At 32.5% G+C, this 20,453-nt stretch overlaps 1 long non-coding RNA gene across 1 annotated transcript in view; it reads left to right on the top strand.

The window, feature by feature from the left end:
- Nucleotides 1–1,612: 1,612 nt before the first annotated feature.
- LOC112904700 overlaps nt 1,613–20,453 on the top strand; it is a 164,232-nt gene continuing 145,391 nt past the window's right edge. Inside the window, exon 1 of the long non-coding RNA XR_003231287.1 lies at nt 1,613–1,664. This is a non-coding gene — a long non-coding RNA (uncharacterized LOC112904700). The remainder of the gene's footprint in view (nt 1,665–20,453) is intronic.

The following is a 20,453-nucleotide window of genomic DNA, read 5'->3' as shown; positions in this document are numbered from 1 at the left end:
GTGGGTCCATCATTATACTCCTGAAAATAAGCAACAGTCGAAGCAATGGGATAGACTAAGTGACTCAACTCTAAAAAAAAACAAAAAAGAAAGATTATGGGGTTTCTTTCTTGGGATTCGAAAGGAATTATCTTCGAATAACTGAATAACTACAGATAGCATAGTCATAGTTGGTAAGATCTATTGTGATCCAAGTCGCGATCCGTGTCTGACGGTTGTTTTATTTTGAAAGTATCTTTATTGATAATATAATAATCTTGAGAATGGTAGAATTATCAATGGTGAATAGAATGTAGAGGTATTACAGTATTTGGGCAATAAAATGAAGGAAAAACGATCTCATCAAGTGGAGAAAAGTATTTTGTTCCACTATGAAAATGCACCCCTTTATTTGTCAGTTGTTACAAGGCTAAAATAAACGACCTGAAGTTCAAATTGTTCCCTTATCCACCCTATTCACCAGATTTTGCCTCGACCGACTATCATCTGCTCCTAAGTTCAAAGAATGACTCGAAGATTTGTGAGCAACCACGGAGTTAATAATGATATCAATGAGTATTTTCAAGAGCTTGACAAATCGCTCTATAATGATGGTTAGACATCACTACCGCTACAAAAAAATGTATTAGATAGAACAGACAGACACACGAGGATCCTATAAAGGTTCCGTTTTTCATTCGGACGTACGGAACCCTAATCCGAAAACCAACTTAATTGTAGTTGAAAAAAAAACATGTTCTCCCATACATTCAAACTGCAAATGTATAAATTTGTACGCACAATATTGTTTTGCTGAACGATTTACCAAGTTATAAAATTTCAGGTACAGTAATTTCGGTGATAAGGGTGGGGGGATGGTCAATTTTCGTCTATTTTTTTAGATAACTTACAACTACTTATTTCAAGATTATAAAAAAATATATTTGAAATCCTTATCGAAATTTCAATTTAATCGGTTCATTAGATTTAGAGCAAATTGACTGTTACAGACGGACAGACAGACACATGAGTTCCGTTTTTTATTTGGACGCGCGGAACCTTAAAAAAGTAAGAGAATACAAAAAATGTCATTTTCTTTATTAGGCCGGAAAGTTTTCAAACTACCAACCTTATTGTACATAATTTGCAGCTTTTTAGGTAAATACGTCATTTTTGTGCTGGGCCTACTAATAAAATATTACTAAAACGCCAAAACGTTGATTTAATTCGGAAACAATTAAAAAAAATATATTTACGTTCTGCTTGCAAAGCTCCTTTCAATGATTATGTTTATAGTGTTTATAACTTTAAATAAGATTTGCGCCTCGAGGCTAAGGATATTATTTATAAATTTGAAATTGATATCTCATTGTCATTTGGTTTAGAAATTAGAAGCCTGACAGTGTAACGAACAGACAGCTTTGCCACAACTATCAAATACAAAATTAAGATCAAGGAGGATAATAAAAGAGTCTGTAGTAGTAAATAAACTAAATGGAATTCATACCTAGTTACTTTTTACTGACTTTTAAAAAAGCAGGCACTTGTTTCGTCCACTTTAATCGTGGATTTTATTAACGTGAGATTTGTCTTTTATGTCACTTTTTAACTAAAATATTTTTTTTTGCAGAAAATCAAAGGGAAGTGCACGTTAGTAGACGGTACAGAGGTTTCTTAAGAAAATGGTGAGTGATTATTTTATAAAGAAGATTTAATTATGTAAATTAGTTGATCAGTGACTGCGTTCTTGTTGACCATCATTTTAACGTATGTGAAAAACTATGGTATAGTCCAAGTTTTACAACAATCAAAAAGCGATGAAAGTCTTGTTTGTATCATTCATTGAAGTTATTACTATAACAGACTTGATATGAGTCGATTTACCAACTTTTAGACTAAAAAGTCATAGCAAATTTGCCTTAAGACAAACAATTTTTTATTGGAAGGTTTTCATGTTACACAATTTTCGGAAAAAAATATTGAAAATGATGTTCAAGAATTGATGGATTCTACTTTGAGAGTAACTACTGGTTTGATTATATTATTAAAAAAAAATGGAAAATATGTACACCACTACAGTTTTGTCAATAGTTATTAATACACTCCTACTGTTTTATAGAGTTAGCAATTTTAAGGCGTGCATTTACATAATATAATAGATAATATACACGAAGTTGAGTGATTAGTACAAGATCACATAATTGAGAATCTATTTACAATTTTATGCATTTCAAGCGATATTGCCAGTTTAAAAGCGAGATTAGATTACATTGGATTAAATTACATTTGAGTTCATTAGTTTCCGGTTAGATTAGGCTACGTTACTTTCATTTGTACGATAACACTTTGATTTTACATTTAATGTTATTTACCTATTTCTGGGAGGCATTAGTCATAAGTCTTATATATATAGATATATTATTATTCAAAGGGTTTTCTCCACCTTCAAACATGTAGTTCTACCCTAAAAAATAGTTTTTCGAAGGTAAAAAAGTTTTTAATTTTTATCTGAAGTCTCATTTCTAAACAATTACCTAAAATATTGAAAGCGGAAGTAAATTTCTGTGTTTTCGTAATGTTTATGTTTGACTCCACTGTGCGTTTACACGGTTGGTGCGTCGTCCTGGCGAGTGGTGGCAGTAGCTGAAAATTTGCTCAAATAATAATCTGATTGGTTGGACAAACATCGGAAACAGAGAGGGAATGGGATAATGCATTAACAAATAAAGTGATTGAAGATTAGCTGTCTGTGAAAAGCCCACATATCAATTCAAAATAAAAAGATAACTATAAAGTGATTAATAACAATATTTTTTTCGCTGTATGCGTCTGCTTGCTACTATTTCAGCTAAAAACAATATTTTATTATTATTTTTACATAAAATAAACCATAATTGACCCTTTCATTGATTATATTCCGAAATCTCGATGTCCTTTTTATGGATTTGTTAAATTTTGTTTTGGCAAGTAACTAAATTATGGAAATGAAAGAAATGCTAACTAATAAGTATTTATTTGTCAAAATAATATTTTTATTTAATTTTACTTCTGAGTATTGCTCCTATTCGCTCTTATTAGCGAACAGCGGCGACCGCCGAGGCCAGACGCACCAATTCTCGTACTGCGCTGGAATTCTAACCACGTGCTTTCTAACTAACTTAACCTAATTTAATTTCGTACTGTTAAATGGTAGCTAGCTATGCGTGCGCAATTTCCGTTGCATGTTAATATTTTACTCTTAACGTTCCATAAGAAGGATAACTTTGAAAAATGTAAACAAATCTCGAAAGTATCTGCTACAACAGAGGAGGCTGATAGTTTTAATCTTTGCCTTAAGTTCGGTCTAATTTATTAAGAAATAAAGATCTTTTAGGATTTCGAATTCAGAACATACTCTAATTTGGTCTCCAATTGCATAGTTAATGGTTCCATCATGTAGCAAAGTTTATGGCGAATTTTTTTATTTCGTATTTACCTACATATTCTTTGCCGATATTTATTTCTTAATAAATTAACCTAATTCTTTGACAAAAATCAGATATAATACTTTTCCAATCTACCGAATCTCGATCCTGAAAAAAGCTTGAGACAAAAATTACATTCATGTCTAAATGAAACATATTTTACTTACTAATATTTTCAAATATTTTATTATAACATAGGAAGTTTGAAAAGTGTACAAACCGACATAACATGTTTTAACAAAATGTACAAAGTATCTTCATTATGTCCTAACCCAATTCGGCTGTCATCCATCGAACATTTTTATTGATGTTTAAAAGTGGGTCATTTCGCGTGCGATATTCACCTTTGATGGTTGCCCGTCTTACGTTTGCGAGTTTAGTGCCTAAATTTTTGATGTTGTGAAGTTGCCGCATAATACAAGGTGCATAATAAAATACCTATAACTACTTATATACACGTTTTTTTATTTTTTATTTGCGAATACACAATAATGATTTACAAAAGCTTGCTTTGAGGATTACCACGTATTTACAAATGTGATTAATAAAACATTCTAAAAATACTAATTGGAATTATCTGACGGCGATTGTTAATCACTTATAAAATCTTGAAATAGGGATACGAAATAGGGATACATTATTTATTTGTGTTTCATCTATTTTGGCCATCCGTTTGAAGAATATTTAGAGAAAGCACATGCATACTAAGCCGTTGGTTATCGACATTTGTGATGAGCAAAACAAGTGTGTCGCGATCTAAGTGTCGGTCTTGGTTTTGCTCAAATACTTTTAGTTTCGGCCTTGGTCTAGGTCTTGCTGATATAGTCTTGTTAAGTTTTGGTTTTGCTCATTTAATCTGATACGTTTTTTTTTTAATAATTCTTCTAAGCACAGATTTTTCTATTTACCGACTCAATAATTGACTTAAATGCTGAAATTTCCTGTCATACATGCGAGCTTGTTATGACTTTTAAAGAAAATAGTGTTGATAGTTGTCAAAGTTATGAAAACTCGAGAACTTGCTCTTCCTCCGGTGCATAACTTGACCCATCCTCTAACGCACTGACGTTTTAGTGAACAAAATTGTACAAGGTACTTGAAAGAAGTAAAAAATATCGTAAAAAAATTAGTTTGCCTTTATATTTCAAGTAGGTGTTATCTAGACACACGAACAAAGAAGACTCACTTCGAGGACGTTCTTGTAGATCTCATATTTCAAACAGTTGTTTTATATTTAATGTTCAAATCTAGTAAAGCAAACTGAAAATTTCAAATACTAAAGTTGCTTCAAATAGTTATACTCATAAATACACCGGAAATAATAATTTTTCGTTTAGTCTTGGGTATTTGGTTTTGGTCTTGCAAATTCAGTCTTGGTTTTAGTCTTGGTATTGTTAGTATAAAGACAGTTTTGATATTAGATTAAGATTAAGACTGCAAGACCATGATCAGTTTTGCTCAAAACTAATGGACATCAAAATCGATAAAAATTTTGGTCATTTTAGTAAAAACGATTGGACATGCATTTGAATCTCTACATCTTTTGCAATACGTTGCTATAAAAACACCCTCAAAACCTATTCTTTCAAATTACCTAAACACATTTCAGAAGTTTTAGTGCTGAGTCAAAACTCTTGGTTACCATTTTCTCCATAAATACGTATACTGCACCGTCCTATAGTACCTACATGTTTTGCGTTACGTTTTTAAAATATTGCAGTTGAAAAGATAGTAATTAGAGTTCTTGTATGAATTACATATCATAAGAAAAATAAAATTTAAACTAGAACGTAAACGAAAATTTTATTGTGTCTTAAGACTGGTTGGACAGGCACCTTCATTCTTTCCTATCATGAGCTAATCTTCGCATTTCCCTGAAACTAGAACAACTCACATCCTTAACTATTTGCGAAAAGTAATCTAATATAGGTCTACCTCTACCCCTCCTAACTCTTGTTTCTGTCTCTAATGTATCTGACTAGACCTTCATGCCTGAGAAGGTGTCCTACTAACCTATCTCGCCTATTTCTTATTAACTTTCATAGAGTCCTCAGTTCGCTTATTCTTTCTAATACCTCTTCATTTCTAACCTTCTCTATCCACGGTATTCTCACCATTGTAACACCACATTTCGAAAGTTTCTAACCTTTTCTTTTCCGCAGCGCCCACCGTCTATGTTTCTTACCCGTACAGCGCCGCGCTCCAAACATACACCTTTAACAATCTTTTTCGAATTTCTAAATTAACCGTTTGCGAGCGTAGAAGTAACTTCTTTTAATTGAAGACGACTCGACCCTGCGCTATCCTCTGCTTGATATTCCTACTACTCCTTCCGTTCTGACATATCTGACTTCCTAGATACCTAAAATCAGCTATTCTTCTAATTTTTCTCTCTCCTATCTTTATATTCGCTCTTTCCCTACTTTTTCTTCCCTTGCATACCAGTATTTTTGTTTTACTTTTATTATTTTCATAAATTACTGTTTTGTCAATACCGCTTCCATTTTATTTAAAGCTAATTCTAACTCCTTGCTAGATGCTAATACTACTATATCATCTGCAAATCTAAGTAAACTAATCTTTTGCCCCTGTATATCTATGAATTCGTATTTATCTACTCTTTTAGATTTTTGAAGTATTTCTGACGGTTTCATGAAAATTCATTATATTACCCCTTTGTAGTTGGTTCATATTAATCGCCTTTCATTTTAAAATGGAACGTGTACACGAAACTGTGTGATGAAGGATACGTCTATAATTTTCAGTAATCATGTTACATTTGTGTGAATATATTTATATTTGAGAAAAAAGAAAGTTCAAGAACTTTATATTTTCGGTCATTTACTTTGAAATCACGTCTTGTGTACATTTAATATATCTAAAATAACAAGTTTTATTACTTAGTAGTTGTTGGAGTTAATTAAATTCTGCTACTTTCACCGTTTAATGTGTACAATTAAACAAATTAAGTCTATGATAATCTTAAACGTGAGAATCTTGAGACGAAACGCAATTGTAAATTAAGTTCTTGTGATGTATGGAGGTAATCTTCCAGACAAGTCAGTCAAGCAGAGTATAAAATCTCTCTTTCATCGTTAGTTGACCTACTTCTTGGCAAAATCTTGACGACTTCTTTCAGGTCGCAAAGAACGTCAATAGATACAGTATTCCCGACCGAGTAAACTATAAAAAGGACTCATGCAACGTTGTGTAACTGGACCAAAATTCGAAAAGTGAGCGCGAAATCGAATTAGTTTTTTTTCAATAGCATCAAATTATGCAATTTGAAATTAAGTTAGTTTCTAGGGACAAAAGACTGAAACTACAGTCGGAACTAAACCAAAAGACAAAGATGAAATCTATGTTTAAATCTATTCGTGTGTGAAACGACATACGTACAGTTGGGACTATCAAAATTGGCAAAGTCCGCAGTGAATTATTTGTAAGAATGGATGTATACTTCGTTTACTTTCTGGAGCGATGTGACCTTCAGTTTGACCGGCGCAAAGTAGAAAAGAACAGCACTAGGCCAGAAGAAGAAGTAGACAACTCTCGGCCAAACTCTTAACCGGGGAGGAGCGTATAATCCGTACAGTACTGCACGGAAAAATTGACCATTTTATCCACTACAATTGCATTGAAAAATTAATTGTTTTAGTTTTCGATTAATGAATATTATAATTTTATAAAGCTTTCTAATGACCAAGTTTAAGAAAGATTGTGCTGTTTTTCGATTGGAAAAAAATAATAACATTATGTATGTGATAGGGCATTTGGTTTTTTTTTTGAAAAAACAAATTAGTCCAGTAACAATAAGGAAATGCCTCCGAATTCTATCAGATTTTAATAAAAATTCAACATACAACAACGATATCTCAGGAAATATTCATCATAGAAAACCCTAAAAACAAGCAAAATTTTATGCAAATACATTTTTTGATATATTACATCGTTTTTTACATCAATGAGTATTTTCAAGAGCTTGACAAATCGCTCTATAATGATGGTTAGACATCACTACCGCTACAAAAAAATGTATTAGATAGAACAGACAGACACACGAGGATCCTATAAAGGTTCCGTTTTTCATTCGGACGTACGGAACCCTAATCCGAAAACCAACTTAATTGTAGTTGAAAAAAAAACATGTTCTCCCATACATTCAAACTGCAAATGTATAAATTTGTACGCACAATATTGTTTTGCTGAACGATTTACCAAGTTATAAAATTTCAGGTACAGTAATTTCGGTGATAAGGGTGGGGGGATGGTCAATTTTCGTCTATTTTTTTAGATAACTTACAACTACTTATTTCAAGATTATAAAAAAATATATTTGAAATCCTTATCGAAATTTCAATTTAATCGGTTCATTAGATTTAGAGCAAATTGACTGTTACAGACGGACAGACAGACACATGAGTTCCGTTTTTTATTTGGACNTTTTACCTATTGGAGAAAAAAGGAAATTTTTTCAGAAATTTCGAAATTTCTGTCTAATGTATATCAAACTTATTTTTAAAAATAAACATTCTAAAGCATTCAAACTCCTAGAATACCTTGTTAGTACCCTAATGAAGCTAATTGTACATTTACAGTTTTTCAGTTCTTACCGTATAAAGTCAATAGTGTTATTGTTGATTTTCTTTGGAAAAAGACAACCGTATTGGTTGTACTGTAACTCCATTATTATTGATGCAAATGACTTCTACTGGAACTTATTTTTAAGATCTTTTTAAGCACTATAAATAAGGATATTTGAGGTTTTCTTCAAAAATCCATCGTTTTTCTGTTATTTAATGTCGAAAGACTCGAATTCAGTTTTTGGTGATAAAACATCATCTTTAACGATTCATATCTCTAGTTTTATTTAATATCCATCATCATAAGGTCGTCAATCCTTAGATTTAATGTACTGTAACAAAAAAAAACTAATCGATTCGCTATTTGAAAAGCTTCATTTTTGCTTCAGTAGAGTTTGTCTTCTAAAAACACACGGTTCTTACGTTATTCGTAAACACGCATTTTTTTGATGAACTAACAGTTACGAATTACTGGGAAAGCATTGGTTTATATAAAAAAATGTATAGGTTATTTTTGTTTAGAATTTATCTCGCTATCGATTTCTGCACTTATTTTAATGGTGTTAATTTTCACCTCCTAAAGTGGGTGGAAACCACCCCTAAGGTAAAAGCACCTCGGTATTATATAATTTCTGATTCTTGAGCTTTTCTCTACTTAATTTTCAAATCTCACGTCAATCGGGTTTGCCCGAATGCATTCGAAGCCAAAAAATTGAAATTAATTGAATGACGTCTCTCAATTAATCAAATTCCCAATTTTCAAAATCAGTTTAGAGACCTAATCAACTCTTAGTTTTTTCGACACCAACAACGTGCCCTTGTATTAATTATATGCATATATTTTTCGCAATTAACATAGTAATCATAAGATAATTTTTTTAGTAGCTCAGCCACTGTGACTTGCCTAAATTGATTTCCCGAAGGTCACCAGGATCGGTAACACGGCTATCCTGGGACAGGAGCGTCCTTGCTCCATATCACTGTCTGAAATTGTAAAAACGTGCACAGATCTTTCTGTTATTAAGGAAAGCAACCAAGCAATTTACTAAAGAGTTAAACGTTAAACTGCAGTAGATTTTAAATAACTGTTGGAATTACAATGCTGGAGTGCTTCAGCACTTATTGGTCTTTTATAGGTGGAAATTTACGTCATCTCGAAAAGCCATAATCATTTAACAAGTCTAATTTAAATGTGGTTTCTGATGTTAAAAAGGTCCCCCACCTCGATAGTGTACAAAGCAAAAACTTCATTGTTTCAGTTTCAGAAATATTCTGAGGAAATATGAGATCCGTTTTCACTCGAATTTTGTAATTGGTTGTACACGCACCTTCACTCCTTCCTATCCTGAGCTAATCTTCGTATTTCCGTAAAACTAGAACATCCCACATCCTTAACTATTTGTGAACAGTAATCTAATCTAGGTCTACCTCTACTCCTCTTAACTCCTGTTACTGCCTCTAGTATGTCTGTGACTAAACCTTCATGCTTGAGAAGGTGTCCTACTAACCTATCTTGCCTATTTTTTATTGACTTCCATAGAGTCATCTGTTCTCCTATTCTTTCTAATACCTCTTCACTTCTAACCTTTTTTATCAACGGTGTTCTCATCATTCGCCTGTAACACCACATTTCGAACGCTTCTAACCTTTTCTTTTCCATAGAGTCTACCATCTATGTTTCGCACCCGTACAACGTCGTCATGTCAAAATTGAGATTATTACAAGCCACGTAATAAATTCTACTATTCCTACGGCAAATTCAGTTATTTATAATCGAAAATTGTAATTTTTGCGTTATCATAAAAATTTAGTTTTCTTTGTATTTGTTCGATTCATAATGGAACAATCGGTGTATATACATCAAGCAAGAACAATTTTTAAATATTGTATGTAATAATTAGTTAAAAGAACCGTTTTACATACTGTTAAGATAAGTCAGAAACGAATTGGGAGCTAACTTTGATAGTGACTTGTATGGGTCGATAAACATCACAAGAGCAGCATCTAAAATTCAATTACGATTTTACAATTTAGTTGCGAAGTTTGAATTTCGTAAAATTTTAATGATGCTTTCTGGACTGGCACGTTCCTTCACGATTGTTCCTTCATACTTGTAAAATTTGCTCAAATCGATTTTGACGTAATGTCATCGTTACAATAAACGCCAAGTTTTAATTAGTTGATTACTCAACGCTGCTATTTAGGCACATTTAAAATAGTAATTCTACAATTTATATTAATGTATAGAAAAGGAAATTGAGTATGAGAAAGGAACAGTAGATAAGAAAGGGTAGTAAAGGGTTAATGAAAGGAATACTTTTAGAAATTAGCATATGAGATATGATCAATCAATGAAACCTAAAAATCGACGAAACTTCTTAATTCTAAGTAACAGCTCCAATTTTGATCATTTCTTTTAAATACGTGTTTTTTTAATATTATTCAACATTCACATTTCAGGAAAATATTTTTTATATTGTTTAAACAATAATAACTAAATTCACGGGAATATTTATGAACATGTCTATTGTTTTTATTGAAAATTTAGTATCAACAATGTCTCCCGGAGTTGTGGTTAATAATTTTTTATATTGTTTAAACAACAATAGCAACATTTACGAAAGTGAATGCCAATGAAATTGCTGTAGATCTAAATTTAATAAAATATGTTTATTGTTTAAAAATTATAAAAAAAATCCTGAAATTGAGATATTTCTGACTGAATAGGTACTATTAAAAAACATGCATTAAAAAAATGATCAAAATCGGAGTTGTTAATGAGAATTAAGAAATTAAAGCCTTCATTGATTCGACTACGAAGGACTCAAGAATAAATGTATGTTTAGATTTGTTTAAATATCGGTAGCGTACCAAGAAAAAGATAGCAAAACCTCAGTTTTAAACAAAAGACGTTCATTAATTAAATTAAAACATCGTAATTTTTACACTTTCACAAAAAATTAACAATTATTACTTTTAGTGTAGAAATATCTACATCATTGATCAATGAAATGTACGAGATGTTGAATATAAAATTCAAAACTGTTACTTCAAAAAGTAAATGTAAAATTAGAATTGCTATGTAAAAAAAATTCTAATAATAAACATTTATTTATTATATTAACCTGCTATGAAATATTCAGAATTGACATAGTCCGTAATAAAACTGTCGTTTTTTCGTTAACTTGGTTATTAGAAAGCTGTACAAAATTATAATATTGATTAATAGAAAACTAAAACAAATAACTTTTTTTTAATTAGAAGCAGCCAGTAAAAACAGAAATGTTCTTTTATTTTTAATATGTGCGTATAGTTGGGGCGTTCAAAATTGGCATAGTCTGCAACAAAACTGTCGCATTTATTTTCTTCTGCCGACTTAGTAACTAGACTGGAACGGTTGCTGACAGAACACCTACTTTTACTCACGACAGACGTTGTAGACAGGAAAGAGATGTCAGATAGGAATTGCAGCGGACACTAATAAAGAAAAGGGAATAACATTACATCAATTAATGTGTAATAGAAAGAGATGCAGACAAGTAGAATTTGAGCATGTTGCCAGCATCGTACTATAAATAAAGTTCAATATTCTTAGGAATTTAGGAAAGCAAAGATGTTTTTTAAAAATATAATTCTAACCAATCAGTTATAAAGCCGACCCTTATATTTAGCGTACCTAAGTAACCTCTAACTGCTGCACCACTTACTATTATTCAGTTACCTCTTTTCACTTAGTCTATACTACTCATGAAGCATTTCGTAACTTACTATGAGTGTGTTCAAAACGCAGTTAATAACTACAGTTCCAAGTGGAAACAAGAAAAAACATACATCTATTCTCACAGATAATTTATTGCGATCTATGCCAGTTTTGATGGTCTCAACTATAGACTAGAAATCACATTTCAAAACAGACGATCATATATTGTTTGTATTATTGAAGGGAGTTTCAAATACAGAAACTACACATACCTATTACATTGACTTTCTCTTTAGTACTTATAAGAATTCCATATATTTTATCGTCTTTTTAGAAACAGATGTTTTTTTTTCTGTTTCTCGTTTATATCGCTTTTGCCAACAGTGCCACTGGGGTAGAAAATTGGAACGCAACGTAACTATGTAGCAATAAAATGCTTCATCTTTAAAGCAAAGAGAGTAGAAAATCCAATAACCGCTTTTGTGAAGATTTATCTGCACAGGTACTCGTCTTAAAGAATTGTAATTTACGTTAGAAAATAACTTAGAATCTGTAATATATTGTTACAATCGAATCTTTATTGGTCTTCTGCTATCGTTTCCCTACTTGTTCTATACAACAACATTCTTAGTAAATTCTAACAACGATTACACACAGGAGTAGTTGAAAGACCATTAACCTTATACTTCAAAAAGGGTTTGTTTGTAATACAGTAACAGCTCTTTATTCGCGGGGTACACGTTCCATAAATATGCCGCGAATATACAAACCGTGGGTATGGAATGGTAATTAGTATGGAATCATAAGAGATACGTTCTACGGTTCCAAAATAAAACCAATATGTATCAGAATAAAATCAATTTATTGAGAAATTCGGAATTAAAATTAATCGTTATTTAGGTTTATAAGCTTTAGGCAAGGGTTTAAAAAATTTAGTGTTTTTTCTTGTTTTGAATTTTGAAATTAGCCCACTCGGTTACATCTTTTATAAAAGTCGCCTCGGCACGAGCCAACAGTACTTAAAAGATGCCGATACGTTGAAAAATAACATCGAATCCTTTTTCTGTTTACTCAGTTACATCTTTTATATTTTATAAAAGCTGCCTCCGCATGTACCAACAGTACATACTCAAAAGATGCCGGATGATACATTAAGGGGATTCAGTAGTACACGCGCTGTAGACTAAAAACATGCTTATCGGTTCTAGATATCATGAGTTTAATGTTTGGAACAAATGTTTGAAATTTTGTGGTAAGCTAGATAAAGCATTGTTCTAAAGCCTGTCGAAGGCCATTTTTCGATTTTTTAATGTCTATTAAAAATACGTGTCCTACAAGAAGCATCAATTTTAAGTATTTGTAAAAACTTTCAATGACCATATTATTGAAAACCAAAAACATACCGAGTTAGTGCGAAACTATGTCTGTTACCATACAAAAAACACATATTTATCGCGCAGCGGTCTATTGGAGTGAATCTCCTTAATAAATGACACCGAATCGTTTTCTGTTTACCGATTGTATCCGCGAATAATAAAATTTTTAGCCGCGAATACAGAAATAATGAAAACGCGAATAAGGAACTTTTATATGTGAATATGATAAACGTCAAGATGTATGCTTGATAAAGAACAAAAACTTTTGCACGTGTTTTATGATGTTGTTACAGGGAACAGTGATGCGAACGCAGGACAGGACTAATTCCGTCGAATGAGTATTCATACTGAAAAATGCAAATACAAATCGGTTGGCATGTTTACAGACAAAACTGAAAGGTTTCCGTTACATTTGCGAATTGCGAATATGTTGTTGTTATTTTTTATCTGCTTCGTGTTTTTGATCTTTTCTAAACTTCTAACTTTAAATTACTTATCTCAATAAATAACTTATCTCAAAAAATATTCCTTGTATAAATAGTGGAGCTCAATTTCACGAAAATACCGAAGCAGTTGAATGAAATACAATATCCACCAAAATGAATCTGTGACACAACTTATGATACATAAAGCTCTTGCAACTACTAAATGTGGATCGATCGATTTCAATTTATTTCCATTGGTTTCCATCAGTACGCCATGGTAATAAGCAGCAAATATTATTAGGTGACCTTATGCGCCTTATATTTTGTACTTTAGCTTCCCTTTACAGAACAACATTGGTTTGATCGGTGATTTGGCGAAACTGCGTATAGCGTGCTGATGAGAACTAATAAGTTCGAAATCGTGAACCAAGTTTGGTAGTTTCAATAAATTACTGACTAAATGAAACCCAGTGTTTTGTCAGTTGAATGACCTTAGGTTAGGCTAGACCATTAGGTTATATTAATGTCACCCCTGCGGGAGGCTTTGTCACCATTAACATGGTCTGAGGTCTAACGTTATTTATCATAATGACGTGACGATCACGCGCAGTAGTTTTTGTTTTGTATTAAGTGACAGCTAATACTATTTGCGAACCGATCTTTTTGAGCTAACTTCGTTTAACAATATTAGAGGACAGTTGCCTAATTTCGGATAGGTACTGTGTATTATCTCAAAGCCGGTGAATAGTCTTTTGTAAACGAATCCACAAAACGAAAGGTCTCTAACATAAAGCGATCCTGTATGAAGCACTCAGTTTGGTTATTTTTTTGTTTTCGTGGAGAACAGGAAATCTTCATAAGACACCCGGCTGCCCGTGCGACCGGGTAGTGTCGGAGTCATCCCGGAGGACGCTTACCGACTAAAACCTCTCCCCCTCAGTTCGGTTATTCATTGGTAGGTTGCGCCATAAAACTGTGGCTTTAATTGTGAGCCAGAGTCACAGTTAGAGTTTCTTGTTTCTCCTCTTGCCGGTTTAACTCATCCCCTATACATGTTTAGTGATAGAACATTACTTGGTAGCACTAAACTGTTTGGAAGCGACAAAAATTAAGTTTGTGTGTGTGATTTTTACTTTGAAAAACAGATTCCCAATTTTGGTTAGGGTATCCAATTTAAGAAATATAGGTAATCTATATACTGTTTATTTTGATTTACATATATATATATATATCATAATGTCGTCAGTCATAAGACTGGTTGGACACGCACCTCCACTTTTTCCCATCCTGAGTTAATCTTCGCATTTCCCTAAAACTAGAACAATCCACATCCTTAACTATTTGCGAACAATAATCTAATCTATTAGGTCTACCTCTATCCCCCCTGACTCCCGTTTCTGCCTCTAATATGTCTCATATGTCTAAATAATGACTTGTGTGAGTACTCTGAAAGTTTAACTTCAGTCACTAACATAATTATAAGGTAGTCAGTCCTAAGACTGGTTGTACGCCCACTTCCTCTCTTTCCTATACTGACCTAATCTTCGCATTTCCCCAAAACTAGAACAACCCACGTCCTTAACTATTTACGAACAGTAATCTAATCTAGGTCTACCTCTACTCCTTTTGACTCCTGTTTCTGCCTCTAATATGTCTGACTAGACCTTCATGCCTGAGAAGGTGTCCTGCTAACCTATCTCACTTATTTCTTATTGATTTCCATAAAGTCCTCTGTTTTGCTATTCTTACTAATACCTCTTCATTTCTAACCTTCTCTATCCACGGTATCCTCATCATTCGCCTGTAACACCACATTTCGAACACTTCTAACCTATTTCTTCCGCCGCAATTTTGAGATTTGGTTCGTGAGTTTCAGAGTTCATTCGTAGGGAGCATTATTTTTTTCCGATTTACTGGTATTTCAACTTACTAAATAATGTAGAAGTTATTAATTTTCTACTGCAATAGAACATCGAGTACTCTTCTGTTTTAAAAAAGTACCTGGAGTATATAGAAATAATTATATGTATCTACTTTAAAATCACTGTGTATTAGTATTGTACATTTTCTGTACATTTCTTAACTCTTATCTTACACTTTCGGTCTTTTTGCCTCTTTGCTTTATAATAGTGACTTTGGCAACTATCCAACAGTTGCTTTAGAAACATTTTTCGTCGATAAAGCAAGCAGCATCTCTTTGAAGATGATCATACTTGAGAACCATGAATAAAACCTTTGCTAAGTATTAAACTTCTAAATTGTGAATTAAAATTTAAATATTGTGTTGCAACTGTACATATCTATCAGGACCATTTCACATTGTACAAAGTCAGAATAGCTTTCCCCCAGGATTCAGCATAGCATCAAGAGTTTACACAATATTATTTAAATGTTTAAAAAATAAATTTCAAAGATAAATGTTTGTTTGCCATACAATACTTAACATTACATTTCAGAATATTTTGTATAATATTTAAAAATGTAATCAAAATGTAAGATCAGGGTTCAATTATTTTTTTTACAAGGGGAATTATCGTGACACTTCGAATTATATGTATTTTACATTAGTTTATTGACACTTACATTTTTATTTGTACTAAATTTATAAAATTTCATTAAAAAATTATACTATATTNNATATTTATAACATTAGAAACGAAATGTACTTCCAAGTACGCTTTATAGTAATTAAAAATTTATTTTTCAAATTTAAATAAAGTATTATAATACGGAAATATATATCCCCCAATGGTTTAAAAGTAAATTACAACAAGAAATGAGAATACAGAATAAACATAAAAAAAACATGTTTTTAAAATAATTTTTCTCATTATTTGATTCGAGGTTATATTCTTTTGTTCTTAGCTGATACGGTACTTACCGCCTTAAATAAGTTGACGTTTGTCACAATTTTAATACTTCCTAACTTAGTTTCCTTCAGATACAGGAAGTTCTTTATAAATGTTGTTCAGAAGTGTATAGCTACTTAATCTCCTGTTTCCTGTTTATTATAAATATATTTTTAAGTTAGGTAGATAAACATTTATCCTATGTTAGTTTTTCTTTATTGCTTCTAATTGTCACAATTAGCGATAATTTTGGATTAACAATTTACATTACACATTTATGTGTAAGCCAGGTATAAGAACTTAAAATTTGTTCGTTAATTTTCGTATTACAAAACAAAGTGTTTCTGCTAATTTTCCCGTTGAAATATGTACTTGTAAATACGATAACTGCAAAGTTCCGTATGTTATTGAATAATTAGTCGATACTCCATTTCAATAGTGTAGTTATACACATTTACAAAAAGTAAATTCAATTTGTCGTTTATCAAGTTTCTTCTTCATTATTTTTTTTTGCTGCTCTTCCATTTTTCCTGTCGGCATTGTCAAATTCACTCTCAAACGAGTTTTACTGCAAGGAAAATTACTCCAATGTCATTGATAAGTTCACTCCTGATATGTTCCTGGTAGACTAGGGTGGGTAACAGTTCCCCCTTCTCCCAAAATATTTTATTAAGTAACATTTTCACATTTCAAATTTTTCATTTTCCCGGTAACGATTTCCGGTTGGGCTGGTTTAGACCACTCAATTTTGGGGTTTGTCTGTCCTGGTGTAAGTTCTCGTAAGGTTTCCTTGGATCACTTAGGTAAATGCTGGAGCAGTAATAATATTCCACAGGTTTTTCTCTTCATTTCGTCCGTTTCATTTAGCTTACCCCTACCGCCAGCATTAGTAGCTGCACCTGGAATGAAACACTCAAAAGTTTTTTTCTGAGGAAGAAGCTAAATTATTGTTCCTTTTCGAACAGTGGTATAATCTATGTCTTAGGGAGTGAATTTGACTGCAATCTTTTTCACATTCGGGTAAATTATATCATTAAAGGGGGTGAATTTGGTTCTGTCTTTTTTTTCATACAGCAGTAGACCATTAAAAAGGAAATTGTTGATGTTGAAGATGAATTGTGTGACTGAAGTCCTATAACATAAAATTGCTCTGTTTATAACTTTCCGAGAATGGTTTAAAAGTTAGAAGGATTGTGAGATTCTCTTAATTATCAAAGATAATAGCGTTTAATCGTTTTACCGTATTTCCGTTATACATATAGGTGATGAGTTAACCAAACAAACTTTATACAAAAGGAAAAATTTATGCCCAAAAGATGCACGTCAAGATTAGGTAACTATTTCTTTACTAATTTACAGTAGTTTCTACAACTAGTTATGCAATTATTAAACCTGTTAGGTCTACTGCGAATATCTGCCTATCGTGGAAGCTGTATGCCACTGAATTTCATTAATTTGATTGCATTTTCTTTCCCTTGTGATTTATGTACCAATAAATAGAATGAATGATGGGATTGACGTGTAAGAAGACAAGCAAATTTAGTTTGGGTTTACGTATCCTTTGACAACATCAGTAGTTTGTTCCTGTATCTAATAGTTCAGCACCTTTACTAACCTAACATGCTCTTTTAAGCACATACATAGCCCTCCACTTTTGATGAGGGGTTTTAACTTATTAAAAAAATGGTAAAGGTCTAGATGATGGCCCTCACCCCCGAGCGGTGTGGGGGTGGGGGGTGATCGAAAGAGGAGGTCTCCCCCACCACTGTACCATAAAAAGTTCGTAGCGGTCTCACTCCCATAAAAAGTTATGGGGGTTCAAAGTTAATAAGCAAATTTTTATACATTTCTAGGCATGTAAATATTTATATAGTCATTCTTGAACAATATTCAAAGGTAAAACTAATGAAAAGTACATAAAAATATTGAGAAAGTTATATAAAACATTATTTAAATATCTTTATCAATAGGGTAGGTTAGGTTAGGTTATCGGGTTTTGTTGAAGTGACCACCCTCTTTCGATCCCCCACCTNTAGGTTTCTTCTCTTTCTTCTTTCAAACGATCTTCTGTTTTTTCGATCCCCCACCTCCACCCGCTTGAAAATATTTTTTTATTGAATTTTATTTGAATTATAGTGTAGGAAAATTGTCAAAATAATTAACTTTCAACCGCCATAACTTTTTATGGGGGTGAGACCACCGCAAATTTTTTATGGGGTTTTACTCAGGTGACCACCCTCTTTTGATTCCTCCCATCATCTAACCCCCATTACTTTTTGTGGGGGTGAGACTGCCACGAACTTTTTATGGTACAGTGCTAGGGAAGACCTTATCTTTCGATCCCCCACCCCCACCCCTTCCGGTGGTAGGGGCCATGCTCTAGACGTTTACCAAAAAAATTTGAGGTTAATAATTTTAATTAATCGCTGCTGTGTAGAATTACATAGGTATATATGCTGCACGTAATTACATATTTTGTGGAAGCCAATGCGAAACAGTATAGGTGGTAATTTAAATTATTGAAATGTGGGAATTAATTTAGAAATTCATACGTTTTATTTTTTTATTCAGTTACTATCAATGGTGGTTATATGGTGATTACATAAGATTTGTTTTATTGGCTAAATGGTCGTTAAAGCTTAATACTCACTACATATCCGTTCCTAATCTATCTTATTTTACGAGTAAAACCATTTTTCTGGATTTAATAAACAAACGGACAATAAATTTTACTCGCAACAGACAATGTTCTATGTTTGAATAGGAAACATTTGTTACTTTTCATATTCTCAGTCGGAAGAAACAATTTTCACTTTGTTTGCTAGGTGTTCTCTGTCTACAATTTATTACTTAATAGAACTGTGTTCGCGAAAAGAAAAGCGTTTTATTTTTTTTGTCTACATCGTAAACGATTATGGCTACTTAGGTATAGTCCTTTTTTCATTTTCCTCGTTTTTCCGTATTACATACATCGACTGTAATATTTTTCCCTGCATCAACATCCAACCCCCATATTTCTTGCGGATAGGATTTCGGGACGTCGAAAAAATATGAACCTTTTATTTTACATCAGTTTCTTTAGCTTTAAATTATGCTGAAAACCCATGAATATCTGGGTTACGTTTAATACGTATAAATGTTGAGGAATTCGGTGGCTACGTTCCATTTTTATTTTGTTTTCTATGTATTTTTTTAAGGGTAACAGTTTTTAAAATTACATTGTTAATGTTTAAAGCACTTTAGATGTGTAACCACTAAACGCGATTGATGTAGTTGAACAGCAATCTAGAGGATACAACATTCCTTAAACATCTTCATTCACTTTTTTTATATACATAATTTAATACAAATGGGTAGAAATGTTAATAATGTAACATATTTTCTCCTACAATTCTGTTCATTTAAACAAGTGTTATACGTATACTCGTTTTTTGACACAATAACGCACTACAGTGGAATTCGTTTATTATAACTCCGCCTATATTGACTAACCGCTTAATATGAAGTAACTGTAGTGTTAAGTTTGGTTTTCATATTAAATTCTCTATAGGAAAATATAAGAACAAAGGCTTCCACGGCCGGAATCCATAGTAAAATGCAGATTCGGGCTATAGGGCCGTGGTCTAAGTGAACCATTCAGTCCAGACGTTTCGTCAGCTACTGCGGCTGACATCTTCAGTGGTAGTGCTGCGTTGACAACGTGAACGTAGATTGTATCTCGATGTCTCGACGCTGTCGGTTCACTTAGACCACGGCCCTATAGCCCGAATCTGCATTCTCTATAGGAAAGTTTGGATATAATGACTCCGTTTAAAATGACATATCGTTTATTATGACTGATTCTCAAATGATTAATAATAACATTTTCGCTTATTTTTCTGACCCTTATGTATATTGATATTACAATTCATCGTTCTTTTTCTTTTTCTGTTAATAAATATGTACAATTTGTAGTTTTTCTCTCTATTAAACTAAATAACTAACCAAAATAGAAAGTTGTTTATTTTCTAAGACTATGCTTTGTATAACGCCCGCTTAGTATGACGTGTTTGTCATTTCCCTTCGATGTCATTATAA

Source organism: Agrilus planipennis, unplaced genomic scaffold (assembly GCF_000699045.2).
Source record: "Agrilus planipennis isolate EAB-ADULT unplaced genomic scaffold, Apla_2.0 scaffold214, whole genome shotgun sequence".
In the NCBI taxonomy this organism is placed as follows: domain Eukaryota; kingdom Metazoa; phylum Arthropoda; class Insecta; order Coleoptera; family Buprestidae; genus Agrilus; species Agrilus planipennis.
The sequence above is the reverse complement of the archived record's forward strand: the minus strand, read 5'-3'. Positions and strand labels throughout refer to the sequence as shown.